Here is a 16,578-nt window from a genome sequence, read left to right as displayed (position 1 = left end):
TCGCCGCCATTACGCGTTAAAAAAAAAACACCAAAAATGACAGAAATCTTTCCCTTTGTTAGTAAACGCAATAACTTTTGCGCAAACCAATCAAAATACGCTTATTGCGATTTTTTTTACCAAACATATGTAGCATAAAACAAATTGGCCAAAAACTTTTAAAAAAATTGGTTTTTACATCTTTTTTGGGGGGAATTTCATATAAAAAAATGTGAAAAATATTGTTATTTTTTCAAAATAAACGCTCTTTTTTTGTTTATAGCGCAAAAAGTAAAAATCGCACAGGTGATCAAATACCACCAAAAGAAAGCTCTGTTTGTGGGAGAAAAAGGACGTAAATTTCGTTTGGGTACGGCGTCGCACGACCGCGCAATTGTCAGTTGAAGTCGCACAGCGCCGAATCGCAAAAAGTGGCCTGGACGGAAGACAGCAAAATCCTCCGGTTGTAAAGTGGTTAAGCACATAGAGAACAGCTGTATCTTTTTAATCATTGCATTAACAGCAGTTGCAACATATGATTCTGCTAATTAAAACATAAGTAAAGTTTTTTTTTTCTTTTTAATTGTGAGCAAGCAGGCTTTTTTTGCTCAAGGGACATGCAGTATCTTCCGCAATAAAATAAGCCTGCCTGCATGCTTGCAGTCTTCGGTAGAATGTACATTGAGCACAGTATACATTCTGGCACTGTGTCTGTGTGCTGGGACGACTGATCTTCTGTACATGTCAATCAAGGTGGTTAAGGAACACTAGAACAGCACCAAAAAGAAGCTGAGGAGAAGATGCTGGTTTCAGCAGGGGAGGACTGGGCCAGGGGGGCAATTGCCCCCCGGGCCACTCTGATGCCCTATAAAAAGGCTGCACTGCTTCTGCCACAGACATGCCTAAAGGATTCCTGGTGAAGAGAAGTAAAAAGCCCCCATCGCTAACCTACTGAGTGCTGGATAAAGACAAGGACAGAGTGCAGGCCTCCCCCCCAGCATGGATGGTGTAAGCTGTGTCTAAACAGAGGCCAGTTCCATGCCCCACTGAAGACTCTCCTCCCCCACCAAGCTGTCCCAGCTCCCCCAACTGCCCCTGCTGGCCAGGTCAGGAAACCAGATTCGACCGGTGAGTAGAGTACCTGGAGCAGAGCTTCAGCCTGGAATGGGAGGCCGGAAAGAGAGAGAGTAGAAGGGTGGCCAAGTCGCTGCTCCATGGGCCTCTGGTTTGTACTTGCCCCCTGGGCTGAAAGTTGCCAGTCAGCCCCTGGGTATCAGTGATGGACCTTACGGGCATTGGACGGTTTGAGCTAAAGTAAGTATTGCAAATTTTAGTTCCACTTTAAGAGCTTATTTACACTTGTGTTAACTTTCTGAAGAGTGACCCGTGGTGTATGGCTTTTCAGAAGACGTTTGACAGGTAGTGAGGAGGCATAGTGTCGCCTCCTTACCACCGTTTTAATCCTGAAATGCCTCGCGCCATCACAGAATGCACAAAGTTGCAGGTTGGTTGCAGTGCGGCCGCACTCAAATTGATCAGGTTTGGCGAGCAGTACTGCCCACTGTACATGATGGGGAGATAATTTTTGCCACACCACAATAGAATGCATTATGGCCGTGGCATGTGTAAGCCCCTATTAAGCTAGACAGAGCGTGGTTGCAGGAAAAGATATCGCTCAGTCACTCACTTCCCCCATCAACACCGTAGCCATCCCCGCTGAGAGAACATAGTGATTAGTGCTAGTGGCTATAAACGCCGTATGTAAAATTCGACAGGCTGGTTGCACCCAAGATGATCAATCAATCAACTTGCTTACATTCAGCCTATACATACATGGTTCGAATCTCGGCTGCTCCCTACTGAACAGGCCGAGATTCAAACCGTCTATGACCAGTTTAAGGCTGCCTTTGCAGCTTAGAGGGGAGTGGTTTGGGGGGTGTAAAAACACGGCTCACTGTTAGGCCATCCAAATTTGAATATTTATAACTGGACTTAGGTTCAGGCATATGGCCTTAGGAAATACATTTGGTTTTACTGGTATCCAAACCTAACTTCCAGGGTGTGTGTGGCACAATAGGAGTACAAATGCAGTCATGGGGCGTATTGGATGTTTAGACCCCAACTTGCCTTGAAGTAGTCTGTGATCAATACAATGTCCGATAAATAGAAGGAAAACAGCCATACATAGGAGCTTTCACAACAGAAAATCCCCATCTCAGGACACCCCATGACTCCCCAAGATTTATAGCAGCATAGGTTCGGTGTATGACAAAGTCCTTTTTATGGACAATAATCTCTGAATTATCACTGCGTTTTTTTTCTTTTTTTCTCTCTTTGTGAAATTACGACTTCCAATGTTCTAAATAAATGTATGCCATTTGGGTTGCCTGCTAGGTGCCAGTTGGACTCAAAGCTGTTTTCGATTCAGTCACCTATCTTGCAAGTGTTTTTCTTTGGATTTCTGGCATAAAAGAACCAAATCTGACAGTTTATCCTCCCATGAATGGGTAATGTAAGGCAAACGTGTGCTTTGTCCTGAAAGGGACAGTTGCTTTACATAAACCATATATCTGAGAAGCAGAATTATTTTTGTGCAGCTAATCTTGTGATCCAGGCACCCCTGCAAGAGAGCACAACCTGATCCTGAACCTCCACTGCAGCAGCAGTACAGTTTGGTCAAGAACACACTGACTCGACAATGAAGGATAAGCAGCACTCTGGTAGTCATCAGCAGTACCTTAGAACTTGTTTCACACTAGTGCGGGGCGTGCGGCCTGCGTTTGCTCTGGCACAGGATCTCATTCATTTAAATTGCTGCAGTGCCGCACAAACTGCAAAGAAAAGGTGCATGCACCTTTTGAAACACGCGGCCGCAGGGAAACCGCATGGTCTTTTTGACCATGCAGTTTCCCTGAAGTTCCCACACCTGCGATCACACCTGTGGGCTGAGATGCCTAGGGGTGCCATTCAGAATTAACTGCATCCCCGGGCGTCTTACAAGAGCAGCGCAATTCGGCTGCAAGTAGTTGCGGGTATCGATGCAATTCCCGCAACCGAAACGCACAGTGCAGGCTAGTGTGAACCTAGCCTTAAACATGCTCCCTGCCAGCACAAGTGCACTTCAGAAGATCCTGTTTGGCTCAAGAGTTCTCCCTCTCTCTCCCAGTATGAGTGCTGCTATGCAAGATGTGACAAGAAGCAGATATCAAGATAGATTGAGTTGTTGATATTACTATTATACAGTATTTATATAGTACTGATAGTTTGCATAGCACTTTACAAAATTAGGGCAGACAGAACAGTTACAGTGCAATTCAATACAAGAGGGTTAGGAGAGCCCTGATCATGAGATCTTACAATCTAAAGGAAGGGGCAAGTGAAACAAGAGGTAATAACTTGGGGTGACGAGCTTATGGAGAAACAAATATTTCAGCAGTTAGGTAGAGATGAGCGGTTAGGTAGTGATGAGCGGTTAGGTAGAGATGAGATAGGCTTCCCTACAGATGAGTTTTCAAGGATAGACTGAGGGCTGACAGAGTAGGAGATAGCCAGATAGACAGGCTCTGGAGAAATCCAGGAGATGAGCATAGGAGGAGGTGATGAAGGGTCCAGAGAGAAGGAGATCTTGGGAGGATCGAAGAGGACGGTTTCAACTGTACTTTGAGATGAGGCTGATGATGTCGTTTAGGACAGAGTTGTGCATGGCTTTGTATGTTGTTTGTATTTTGAATTTTATGCTTTGGCCAAGTCAAAGCCAGTGAATGGATTGACATAGAGGGTTGGTGCACACAGGCCAAATGTCGGCCAGTTCCATAGAAACCCGCCGACATTCAACTCGTGTGTGTATGGTGGCAGCCGGTCCAACAAAAGACCTTTTCATGACCGAAAAAGGTCTGCCGGTCGGTTTCCGATCAGCGCTCTCAGCCAATGGCTGAGGGCACTGACCAGAGTATTCTGGCAGGGGACCATCCCTCTGTCAGAAGACAATAGAACAGCAGGGAAGTTCACTGTTCTAACATTGGATTGTAAGTACAGTGGCTCCAACCTGAGCTGTCAGTCAACCTGCTGGGTTGAATGAAAAAAAAAAAACTAGTGGTGTGTACGAGGCTTAAGGGGGATAGCCTGTGTTAGAGATAGGCCAACAAGGAGGGAGTTGCAATAGTAGTAGAGGTATGTACACTATTTGGTTTGAATGATATTTAATGAATGGATAATTACGTTAAATTGTGGTTTTTTTTATCTGCTAGGTGTCTAGTTTGAACAACACACATGTAAAATGGCGTTTTTTATGATAGGACCCAATAACAACCCATCTAAACCTTTAGTTTATATCAGCTAAAAACATTCGGGGTAAATCAAAAGAAAAGGTGTTCTACATCTTACATTTGGTTTTCTTTCTAAAGCAGACACATCAAAGTAGAGAAGCCTGTCCACTGCTAGGAGCTGCAAAGCGTGACCTTGCTCTCGGTTTGGAAGCAGAGGTCTCTCTGCAGAACTCCAATATACCTCTACTGTGTCAGACCTAAAGCTCTGCAATTAGCAAAGCTCAGGCTCCCCTCTGATTTGAGAGTTCTGGCTCTGACCAAGCAGGGGGTGTTTCAGACCTCTGCTTCCCCACAAGGTTCCCACTCTGCAGCACGCTGGCAGGGGACAGGCTTTATTACTCAGGCTATGGCTGATTTTTTTAAGAAAATAAACTGTAAGACTGTGGACACCTTTTTGTTTTGATGCATCTGGAATATATTCCAAGTGGCCTTTGATTACTTGTACCTGAATTAAGATGCATTGCTCACAGGCGGGCTGTGGTTTCATTAAGATGTAACAATATGTTAGTCCAGGTATTTTTACCACAACATCCATACTGTATATAAATACCTTGCATAACACATTCAGTCAAGTATGTGACACCACGGTTAGCCCTGAGCACAAAGCTAGCAATGGGGTCACATTTGTTGTCAGTTGCTCAGCATCAGGCTTGTTGCTTTGGTTACCTAGCAGCCATTCTGAGGACAGTGATTAATGAGGCAGTGTGACAGGTAGTGGACCCAGGCACAAGGTGTGTGCTTCTGTTGTCATGCTGGGGTCTTCCTTGCATTGTTCTTGCTCTTTTCTTCCGGTGATTCAGCCCTAAAGCAAAACAGATCTTCACAGGTGTGAGGAACAGCCTGGGGTCTTTCAGGTTAAATCCTGACAAACCACCACAACTGATTCCTTTTGTACTCATCACTCAGAAATCACATTGATAGTGCAGGCTTGAATTTAAATGATCTGTCAATGATGTCCAAGTACTTGTATAATGAAGGGGGCATAATTGCTGTCATTATGCATTCACCCAATATTCAGAAAAGATGCCATCAACTAGTTTGATGCGCTTCAGGGGTTAGGGACCTCCTTGTGAAAAGATTTTGGGCGTTATGGTAGGTGTGTTGCTCATTGGTTTGGTAGATCTGGCATAGAAGGTACTGGTGAGAGGCAGCGGCTGTCTTTTCTCACCTACAGGACTAGAGTTCTGCATAATCAACAAAGGCTTTGGCTTGGCTTGGCCAGGCTTCCAGGGATGGCCCACAGCCACTCACCCATCATGCTGCTGACCATTAGCAGCACATTTCCTTGTATAACTATAGGTTTCAGATAAAACGCCCTGCCTGCCAGTGCAATTTAGCAGGGTCCTTATTGGCCATAATGGCCATACACCTTTAGAACTTTGGCTGCTTCATCAAGAACCGGAAATAATTTGCAGTGTGTGGCCAGCTTTAGGGCGGTTTCACACTGATCTGTTGCGGTTTGGCTGCAGCGCAGTGTACTTGCAGTTTTTTTTTAGGCTGGTTTCACACAGGCGGACTGCATAATGTCCTGCTCAGCAGGCGTTCTCAAAGCTGATCCCTGCTGAGTAGGTGGATGAAAGGTCAATGTAAGTTCGGCTGTGCAGAGTGGACCTGACACAGCCCATTGTTCTCTATGGGGCAGTCAGATGGAAATGGACTGCCTGTCCATTTTCATCCAACTGTCATCCAATCTGATCCGCTAGACGAATGGGGAATGGATCCCCCATCCATCTGTTTTTGCCAGGCAGGATTGGATTGGATGCCAGCAGGTGTATCCACACCTTAGGCTGGCCATAAATGGTGCAAATTTACACAGTCCCCCCATCAATACAGAGAGGGTTGATAGGCAAATCAGCAATTGCCCTCTCCTGGAGGGGGGGGCAGAAGGGCAGGAGAAGCCATGATTATTCACAAGTGAATCCAGCAGGCTGGTTGCTCTCAAATTGATTGATCGATCAATCAGCTTGATACATTCAGCCTGCCTACTAACTATTCACATCTCTGCCGGTTCCTGTTAAACCAGCCGAGATTCGAACCATGGATGGCCGTCCTTACCCACGCTTTTCCTATAGACTATTGTTGGATTGGGCGGTTCTGGTGCACTTTCAGAAAATGCACCAAAACCAACTGATCTAATAGAAGTCTTTTGGAAAGTGTGGGTTAACTGCACATAAAAATGCTACTATATCTGCGTGCAGCTAAACCGCAGCGAATCAGTGTGAAACCGGCATTAGAACTTAACTGCTGACAGAGAAGGGCAGTTTTCCCTGATCCTCTAGTTATTGGTTGTGAGTGTATTGTCTGACAAAGAGTGGAAAAATCATCTTTCTGCTTCTATGTTCAAATCTTTGGTGTTTCTTGTGTGATAATGACATCTGATGTCATTAGTGTGATGCTAGCGGTAGCCAGTGGAGTGGGATAGGTGGAGATGGCACAAGAAAGTTGGCGTAAAAGGGGCAGCAAGTATAAATCTGGTGTTGCATGCTCTTATCCCATTTTAAATTGTTACATATTATAAAAAATGCTACCACAGTCATTACAATACTGTGTATGCAGTTTGGAAGATCAAGTCAGATTAGTGTTTGCAGTCAGTAACCTGACTGGGCAGGTGACTTTTGTTTCCTGTCTGCAATTTAAAAACAGATATAATCTTGTTTTAATGGAACCTATGGAAGAGCATGAGCTACTATTGTAATCATTTGTCAATCTGACCGTAAATAAACACAAAAACAATTGCAGGTGAAGAGTTTTCTAGGTTAGAAAATCCTGGTTAAGTCTTGATGTTCTCTACTGATTAAGTGTGATGAACCTTTACACACTCTTCTAGCAAGTGGATGCGCACCTAAATGGAAAACCTGCCGTTCCAGGGTCGGATCATTCCATATAGCCATTGTCTACTTGAAGCGTAAAGTTGCACTACAGGCAATACTGCAATGCATATAATGTGCAAGGCCACTGTGTCCAAGGTTTATGATTTTTATATACGGATAGCAGTAGTATACCAGGCTACCCTGCTGTCTAACTTTTGGTACCAGTGTCAGTCACATGAAAAAAAAAAAAACAGTCTGAACTTTCCCAGTCCTACTGATCCAATACTTCTGGCTCGCTTGTTAAAGGAAGAAAGGACAGTTGTATGGCAGAGAATCATGTGACAGGAAGCTCAGAATTGCCCAGAGGCTTATTATGAGAAGCTTTTGCAGCATCAAGTGTACAATCAGTTATGAAGAACTCTGATAAACATAAAACAAACATACTCTCATCTTACTGGGTGCTCTTGTGTGATCTCATTAAGATGTGAAATACTGTCAAACCTTCTGTCAGACCCTGACACATATGTAACTGCTGGATGAATCATTTTCAACAGGAAAGCCTGTCATTTATTTCTACTGGTTGCTGTAACCTGGGGACCACATTATGCCTGTAGATAGGTCAGAGCATGATGAAAGGGGTAAAACAAAGCTGTACTTAAAGCGGCTATTCAGGCATTTTTTCATCTTTCCATCTATTAAATCTTCTGCCCTTGTTTTAACTTTGAAAAGTAAAACATTTTTTTTCTGCCAGTAAATACCTTATACTGTACAGCACACTTCCTGTTTCTTGTCTGGTAATTAGCTTGGGCTAATGACATCATGCACAGATCTCTCTCTCTCACAGGAGGTATTCTACATGGCCCGGGTCTGCCATCTTCCATTAACCACTTGACCACCGGCCACTGTGCTGCTACTGCGGCACAGTGGCTCGTTCCCGTCTAGCGACGTAGACCTACGTCGCTGGACTCCTCCCCCTGTAGGCGGCGCTCGCGCGCCGCCGGAGGCGCGCTCCCGCTGTTTTCATTCACAGCGGGAGTCGGGCCAGGGGAGGAGCAGCGGCGATCGCCGCTGCTCTTACCCGATCGTCGGGGATCGAGTCTGGAGATCCGCCCGCTGTGTGTAAACACAGCGGGCGGATCTCCATAGTGACAGTGAGTGACAGATCGGAGTGTTCAGCATAGCTGGACATCCGATCTGTCCATGACTCACACAGTCACCTCCCCCCCTACACGTCAGTAAGCACTAGGCATACATTAACCCCTCCCTCTCCAATAAAATTAACCCCTTCACTGCCAGTGTCATTTTTACAGTAACAGTGCATATATATAGCACTGATTACTGCAGTAATGTCACTGGTACCCCCAAAAGTGTCAAAAATGTCAGTCAAGGGTCCGATCTGTCCGCCGCAATGTCGCAGTCCCGCAAAAAAAATCGCAGATCACCGCCATTACGCGTTAAGAAAAAAAACACCAAAAATGACAGAAATCTTTCCCTTAGTTTGTAAACGCAATAACTTTTGCGCAAACCAATCAAAATACGCTTATTGCGATTTTTTTTACCAAACATAGGTAGCAGAAAACAAATTGGCCAAAAATTTAAAAAAAAATTGATTTTTACATCTTTTTTGGGGGGAATTTCATATAAAAAAAATGTTAAAAATATTGTTATTTTTTCAAAATAAACGCTCTTTTTTTGTTTATAGCGCAAAAAATAAAAATCGCACAGGTGATCAAATACCACCAAAAGAAAGCTCTGTTTGTGGGAAAAAAGGACGTAAATTTCGTTTGGGTACGGCGTCGCACGACCGCGCAATTGTCAGTTAAAGTCGCACAGCGCCGAATCGCAAAAAGTGGCCTGGACGGAAGACAGCAAAATCCTCCGGTGGTAAAGTGGTTAACACAGGAGGTATTCTACACCCCTCTTCCATGGCCTGGGACTGCCATCTTCCATTAACACAGGAGGTATTCTACACCCCTCTTCCATGGCCCGGGTCTGCCATCTTCCATTACCACAGGAGGTATTCTACACCCCTCTTCCATGGCCCGGGACTGCCATCTTCCATTACCACAGGAGGTATTCTACACCCCTCTTCCATGGCCCGGGTCTGCCATCTTCCATTACCACAGGAGGTATTCTACACCCCTCTTCCATGGCCCGGGACTGCCATCTTCCATTACCACAGGAGGTATTCTACACCCCTCTTCCATGGCCCGGGACTGCCATCTTCCATTACCACAGGAGGTATTCTACACCCCTCTTCCATGGCCCGGGACTGCCATCTTCCATTACCACAGGAGGTATTCTACACCCCTCTTCCATGGCCCGGGACTGCCATCTTCCATTACCACAGGAGGTATTCTACACCCCTCTTCCATGGCCCGGGTCTTACATAGTTACATAGTTAGTGAGGTTGATAAAAGACATCAGTCCATCCAGTTCAACCTATGATGTGTGTGTGTGTTTGCTGTTAACCGTACATTGTATACCCCTGTATGTTGTGGTCTTTAAGGTGCCCATCTAATAGTTTTTTTTTAATTATTAATGCTCCCTGCTGATACGACTGCTTGTGGAAGAGAATTCCACATCCTTACCGCTCTTACAGTGAAGAACCCCTTACGCACTTTAAGGTTAAACCGCTTTTCCTCTAGTTTTAGTGAGTGGCCACGTGTCTTATTGTATTCCCTTTCTCTGAATAGTTTGTTCCTTATGCTAGGGTCGCCAGTACAGTATTTGTACATTGATATCATATCCCCCCTCAATCTTCTCTTCTCCAGAGAGAATAAGTTCAGTGCTTGTAGTCTTTCCTCATAGCTGATGTCCTCCATTCCCCTAATTATTTTTGTTGCCCTTCTCTGGACTCTCTCCAGTTACAGCACATCCTTCCTGAGGACTGGTGCCCAGAACTGGACAGCATACTCCAGATGTGGCCGGACATCTTCCATTAACACAGGAGGTATTCTACCCCCCTCTTCCATGGCCTGGGACTGCCATCTTCCATTACCATAGAGGAGGTGTTCTACACACCTCTTCTATGGCCCGGGTCTGCCATCCTCCATTACCATAGAGGAGGTATTCTACACCCCTCTTCCATGGCCCGGGTCTGCCATCCTCCATTACCATAGAGGAGGTATTCTACATACCTCTTCCATGGCCCGGGTCTGCCATCTAACATTACCACAGGAGGTATTCTGTGGTAATGTTAGATGTCAGCAAGGGAGGAGGGTTGAGTCTTAGGAGGGCCAATGAGAGCTGCAGAGCTGGAGGGGGCTGGATGAGGGTAGAGATAACAGGAGACTGCAGAGATCCATGAGCATTCATCAAGAGAGGAGAAATGTGCAGTGTTGAGTTGTGTGAGTCTGTCTGTATATATGTGTGTGTGTGTGTGTGTGTCTGTATGTGTATATATATATATATATATATATATATATATATATATATATAATGTGTTTGTGTGTATAAATCCAGGAAGTGAACAGTCAGCAGCTTCAGCTGCCCACACTTAAAATGGCTGCAGCCAGACTTAGTGGAGGGAGATTTCTGCAGCATATTCGGCGTGTACAGAATCACAGTATATATATATATATAAAAGAATATGCAAAGTGGTTGGAGGGAAGCTTCAGAATGGCAAAGATGTTTTTATTACAAATTATGTGAGCAGACTGCAGTTTCTCTTTAAAGTGATTGTAAAGGATTTTTTTTTTTTTTAAATAACAAACATCTCTAGGCTTACCAGCTCTGTGCAATGGAACCTCCTCTTCTCGGGTCCCCCACCAGCACTTCTGGCTCCTCCTTTCTGTCCAGTGACTCCATGGAAAGTGGCTTCCTATGGGGGCACTCATAAATGCACACCCTCGAGCCCTGCTGCGTTCATTGACACAGACAGCGGCCCCGCCATCCGATCCCTCGTCACTGGCTTTGATTGATAACTGCGGAAGCAAATGCTTCCTGGTGCCCAGTGAGACACAGAAGTGAGGGGAGAGAAAAGCTGCAGATGTACACAGCCCTGGATTGAATAAGGGCTCAGGTAAGTATAGAGAGGGGGGGGGGGTGAGGGGCCAAATTTGATGCCTAAGCATTTTATTACCTTAAAGTAATACTAAACTCAGGACTCTTCATTTTGTATAGCTGGTCTCCCATAGTACACAGAACATGGAAATGCAAATATTTTAGTAAACATAAACTGCTAAATACATTTTCTCATCAGCAGTATAGCAGTCTTGTGACTTCTATCAGTGTCTGGTTAAAGCTTGTAGGAGGAGTTTTCATTCTACCAGAGATGTATAGTAACGAAGTAGAACTACTTCACTACTGTACTTAAGTACTAAAAGGCGGTATCTGTACTTTACTAGAGTATAATCTTTTTCTCCTACTTCCACTTTTACTTCAGTACATATTTTTGATGAGTTTAATACTTTTACTCCGATATTTTTTTTTATGTGCTGCATCGTTACTCGTTACAATTGTAAAAATTTTACGAATCATTCCATTCCAAACCCGCACCGCCGCTGACTTTTTTTACTCGATTCTCGCTGTCTCTGAGACTCCCAAGTCAAGACCAATCCCCGACCCGATGCAATGGCTCAGGGGCAGAGCCTCTCTGCCTCTGCCCTCCCTTGGCTCGGCCTGAGTCCCGCCTCCTGCTCGGCTCTCAAGTGAAGTGGTGGTGGCGAGAGAGGAGAGACACCTGCCTGCGGAGTAATCTCTCTGGGCCCTGGCTGCTCTAAAGGGGATCTATAATGGGAGGGGGACCCTGGCCTACTCTAAGGGGAATCTGTAATGGGAGGGGGACCCTGGCCTGCTCTAAGGGGATCTGTAATGGGAGGGGGACCCTGGCCTGCTCTAAGGGGATCTATAATGGGAGGGGGACCCTGGCCTGCTCTAAGGGGGATCTAAAATGGGAGGGGGGCCCTGGCCTTTTGACTACTTTCTTTTATAACTACATAACACAATACTTGTACTTTTACTTTCAGTACTTGAGTAGTACATTTTAAAATAAACTACTTGCAATACTTAAGTACAAAAAATGTTGAATACTTTAGTACTTCTACTTAAGTGTGGTGCTTAAAGAGCACTTCAACTTCTACTCAAGTCACTTTTTTGATAGAGCACTTATACTTTTACTCAAGTCTGGGTCTCTAGTACTTTATACATCTCTGAATCTGACTGTCCTATAAGGCTGAAGGACCCCTGACCCTCTGTCTGTACAGTGCTGATTGGCCCTGTACCGATCACGTGCAACCGCCCAAGAAAAAAAAAAACTCTCTAGCAATACACACCACTCTGAGCATGTGCAGAGTGACTCCAAAGGCTCTGTCTTATTAGGAGATGGTTTGGGAACGGTGTAAGAAGGGGATGATCAGAGAAGTCAGGATCAAACAGCCTTTTTACACAATGTAGAGGATTACCTCCTTGTGTCCCATAGTTAGTATAACAAGCATGCTTTACTGTACAGATACAGACTGATTTTACTGTTGTAGGTTTAGTAACACTTTAATGCAAGGAATTATTTAGGGTAAAAAATATTTAGGCTTAAGAACCACTTTAATGCTTTTTTAAAAGTGGAACTTAACTCTCTCAATCAACATTGATTATTTTTAATCCTCATGCTGCTAGCATTAATAAAACGATAGAAAAGTATGTTATATTTATTTGTTTTAAACATTTTTTTTACATTTCTTCAGTTACTTCCTGGTTTCCTGCCTAGGCAAATGATGTCATACATCCCAGGAGTCTTCAGGAGGGGAGAAGAGGAGGAGGGGTTTTCTCGGCTAAGCACACTCTCCTGTATGCATACGATATGAGCTAAGGGCAGGATGTAAATGCTACATGAATAATTTGCCCTTACTCAAGATGGCCATGGTCAGAAATCATAGGGGGTTATTTTCAAAGAGATTTCTCACCAAAATAAAGCATGGAGACATTGATGGATGGGGGGAGGTTGCTTTGAATAATAAAAATGAACTAAGTAGCGTTTTTGGTTTGTGGTGCTCAGATGCAGTGAAGATCCTCTTTAATAAGGCTGAGATAGGCACAGATTTGCTTTAAACCTAAAACACATGCAAACAGCTAAATAAAGAAATGAAATGCATATTTGGGAGATGTTTTACCTGCCAATGAAGTCTATTTCCATTCATCTAGGTCTGAGATTAACACAGCTATGCCACACAACCCACCCCTGTCTATCAGGCCATGAGACCTGATTTTACTCTGTTGCAGTTGAAGTGATTGTAAACTCAGAAGGTTTTTTATCTTAATGCATTATATGTATTAGGATAAAAAGCCTTCTGTGTGCAGCTCCCCTCCTCTGCTCCCCTAATACTTACCTGAGATCATAGGCGGCTCTCTAATTAGGCAAATTAGGCGGTCGCCTAAGGCCTCGCACCTACAGGGGCCTCGCAGCCAGTGGCTGAGCGACAAAATTTAGAAGGGCGCAGTCAGGGAAATCTCCCAAGTAAAAGATTGTTTTAAATCCTTGGATATAAAAGTTGCAGCAGTGTGCTGTAGTCCCTTCACTGCGGCTGCCAGGTGTCTGTTGTCCGCTGACACTTAACCCGCCTTCTCTGCCTGGGGATTGGCCATCTGATCATGTAATCCTAAGATGTGGAGGAATCGGTGGGCATGTACCTGCATCAGTAGGAAGTGACTGCCCGGTCAGTTCACTCTATCATCGGTTGTTGCTCTGTGAGGAGAGCTCTGCCCTGGCCCAGGAACATACAGGTAACTAGGCCCCGACTTGTCACTCTGCGGGCTGGTCATAGATTTGTGGTGTCTACTTCGCAAAGGGGGTGAGTAGCCCCAGGGGAGTTGGAAGAGTCTTAGAATGGTTGGTGGAGGAGAAGAAGAAGGCCCTGGGTGGCTGGGGGAGGAGAGGGTGGTTGGAAGAGAAGGAGAGGGTCCATGGGTGGCTAGGGGAAAAGGAGAGGGTCTCTGGGTGGCTAGGGGAAAAGGAGAGGGCCCGTGGGTGGCTAGGGAAAAAAGGAGAGGGTCCCTGGGTGGCTAGGGAAAAAGGAGAGGGCCCCTGGGTGGCTAGGAGAAAAGGAGAGGGCCCCTGGGTGGCTAGGAGAAAAGGAGAGGGCCCCTGGGTGGCTAGGGGAAAAGGAGAGGGCCCCCTGGGTGGCTAGGGGAAGAGGAAAGGGCCCCTGGGTGGCTGAAGGAGATGGAGAGGGCACCTGGGTGGCTAACAGAGGAGAGGGCCCCTGGGTGGCTGAAGGAGAAGGAGAGGGCCCCTGGGTGGCTGAGGGAGAAGAAGAGGGCCCCTGGGTGGCTGAGGGAGGAGGTGGCTCCTGGGTGGCTGGGAGAGAAGGAGATGGCCCCTGGGTGGCTGGGGGAGAATGAGATGGCCCCTGGGTGGCTGGGGAGAAGGAGATGGCCCTTGGGTGGCTGGGGGAGAAGGAGGTGGCCCCTGGGTGGCTGGGGGAGAAGGAGAGGGCCCCTGGGTGGCTGGGGGAGAAGGAGAGGGCCCCTGGGTGACTGGGGGAGAAGGAGAGGGCCCCTGTGTGGCTGGAGGAGAAGGAGAGGGCCCCTGTGTGGCTGGAGGAGAAGGAGAGGGCCCCTGTGTGGCTGGAGGAGAAGGAGAGGGCCCCTGGGTGGCTGGAGAAGAAGAGGGCCCCTGGGTGGCTGGAGGAGGAGAGGGACCCTGGGTGGCTGGAGGAGGAGAAGGAGAGGGACACTGGGTGGCTGGAGGAGGAGAAGGAAAGGGACCCTGGGTGGCTGGTGGAGAAGAAGGAGAGGGCTCCTGGGTGGCTGGAGGAAAATGAGAGGGGCCCCTGGGTGGCTGGAGGAAAATGAGAGGGGCCCCTGGGTGGCTGGGGAAGAAGGAGAGGGGCCCCTGGGTGGCTGGGGAAGAAGGAGAGGGCCCCTGGGTGGCTGGGGGAGAAGGAGAGAGCCCCCGGATGGCTGGGGGAGGAGGAGAGCCCCCCGTGATGCCAGAGTCAGTTGCCAGGAAAGAGAGTGGAGCTGAGCCAGTCCTGCATATCTGACATCAAAGCCAAACATGGTGGAGCTGGAGCCCTTTGCTCTACACAATGACAGCAACCAAGGTGGAAGGTGAGGGGTAGCGGGGCTGTGACATTATATAGCATATGGACTCTGTACATTATTGGTAGTTTTGGTTGGAGCTGTCCTTTAGATGTTTAACTCTGTTGTTTTTTCCCCCTACCTGTGAGGGACTGAGGAATGACAGACCACTATGCTGGTACTTATAGTGCCCTAGAATGTGGAGGACTGAGGAATCCTCAGTCCCTCACAGAGGGCACTATAAGTTCCAGAATAGTGGGCTGCCATGCCTTAGTCCCCACAGAGGGCACTACAAGTCTTGGCATAGCAGGCAGTAGTTCCTCAGTCCCCTACAGAGAGCAGTACAAGTCCAAGCATAGCAGGCTTCCATTCCTCAGGGAGGAATGGCAGTGCACTATACTGGAATTTACAGTGCCCTCTGTGGGGACTCAGGTATGGCAGCCTTCTGTAGTGGGACTTGTCGTGCCCTAGACTGTGGCGGACTGAGGAAGGGAAGTGTAAGGGAGTCTCTGGAAACTCTGATGCAAGGGGGAGCTTTGGTGACCACAGAGTTCCCTTTTACACCAGAGTCCCCAGCTTTCCCCCTCAAATCAGGGTTCCCAGAACTCTCCTTACATCAGAGTCTCCAGCATTGAATTGAATGCTGGGGGGAATCTGATTTAAAGGAGAACTCTTATGTAAGGGGGGGACACTGAACTCTGATGTAAGGAGGGACTCAGGGAATCATGACCTATAGGGAAATGCTGGGGACTGTGATGTAAGAGCAGACATATATATATATATGTATATATACATACATACCCGATGTTTAATGATCTTTGATTAAAGAAGAATTGGTTAGAGAAAATTCTAGAAAACTGTGAATTTATAGTACAAAGGTTAAGGCTCTTAATATATGCAATTTATACAGGTAATTTTTATTGCTTGAATTATTTTTCCCATTATGGGCATGAGTGGGGCCTCATGTCCACGTTTTGCCTTAGGCCTCACAAAGCCTAGAGCCGCCTCTGCCTGAGATCCATCTAGATCCAGCGATGTTGCAGGAGCTGCCCAGGACTCCCCTCCTCATTGGCTGAGGCAGCAGCGTGGCACCATTTGCTACTGCTGCTGTTAATCAATGTCAGTTAGCCAATGAGGAGAGAAAGAAGGCGGGGCAGAGCCAGACTGTGGCTCCGTGTCTGAATGGACACAGGGAGCTTTGACTCGGCTCAGGTGCCCCCAGAGCAAGCTGCTTACTGTGGGGGCACTCAAGAGGAGGGAGAGGCCAGAAGAGCAGAAGAGAGACCCGAGAAGAGAAGAATCTGAGGTGCTTTGTGCAAAACCAGCTGCACAGAGGAGGTAATTATGACAAGACTTTAGATCACTTTAAGTAACATATACAGATCTTCAGCCTGAAAAGAGGAGCAGCGCACTGACAAGCTTCTCCCCCTGTCACTCTGCTCCCTCCC

Source organism: Pelophylax lessonae, assembly GCF_965119305.1.
Source record: "Pelophylax lessonae genome assembly, chromosome: 2".
Classification (NCBI taxonomy): domain Eukaryota; kingdom Metazoa; phylum Chordata; class Amphibia; order Anura; family Ranidae; genus Pelophylax; species Pelophylax lessonae.
This window is presented reverse-complemented; position numbering follows the sequence as displayed.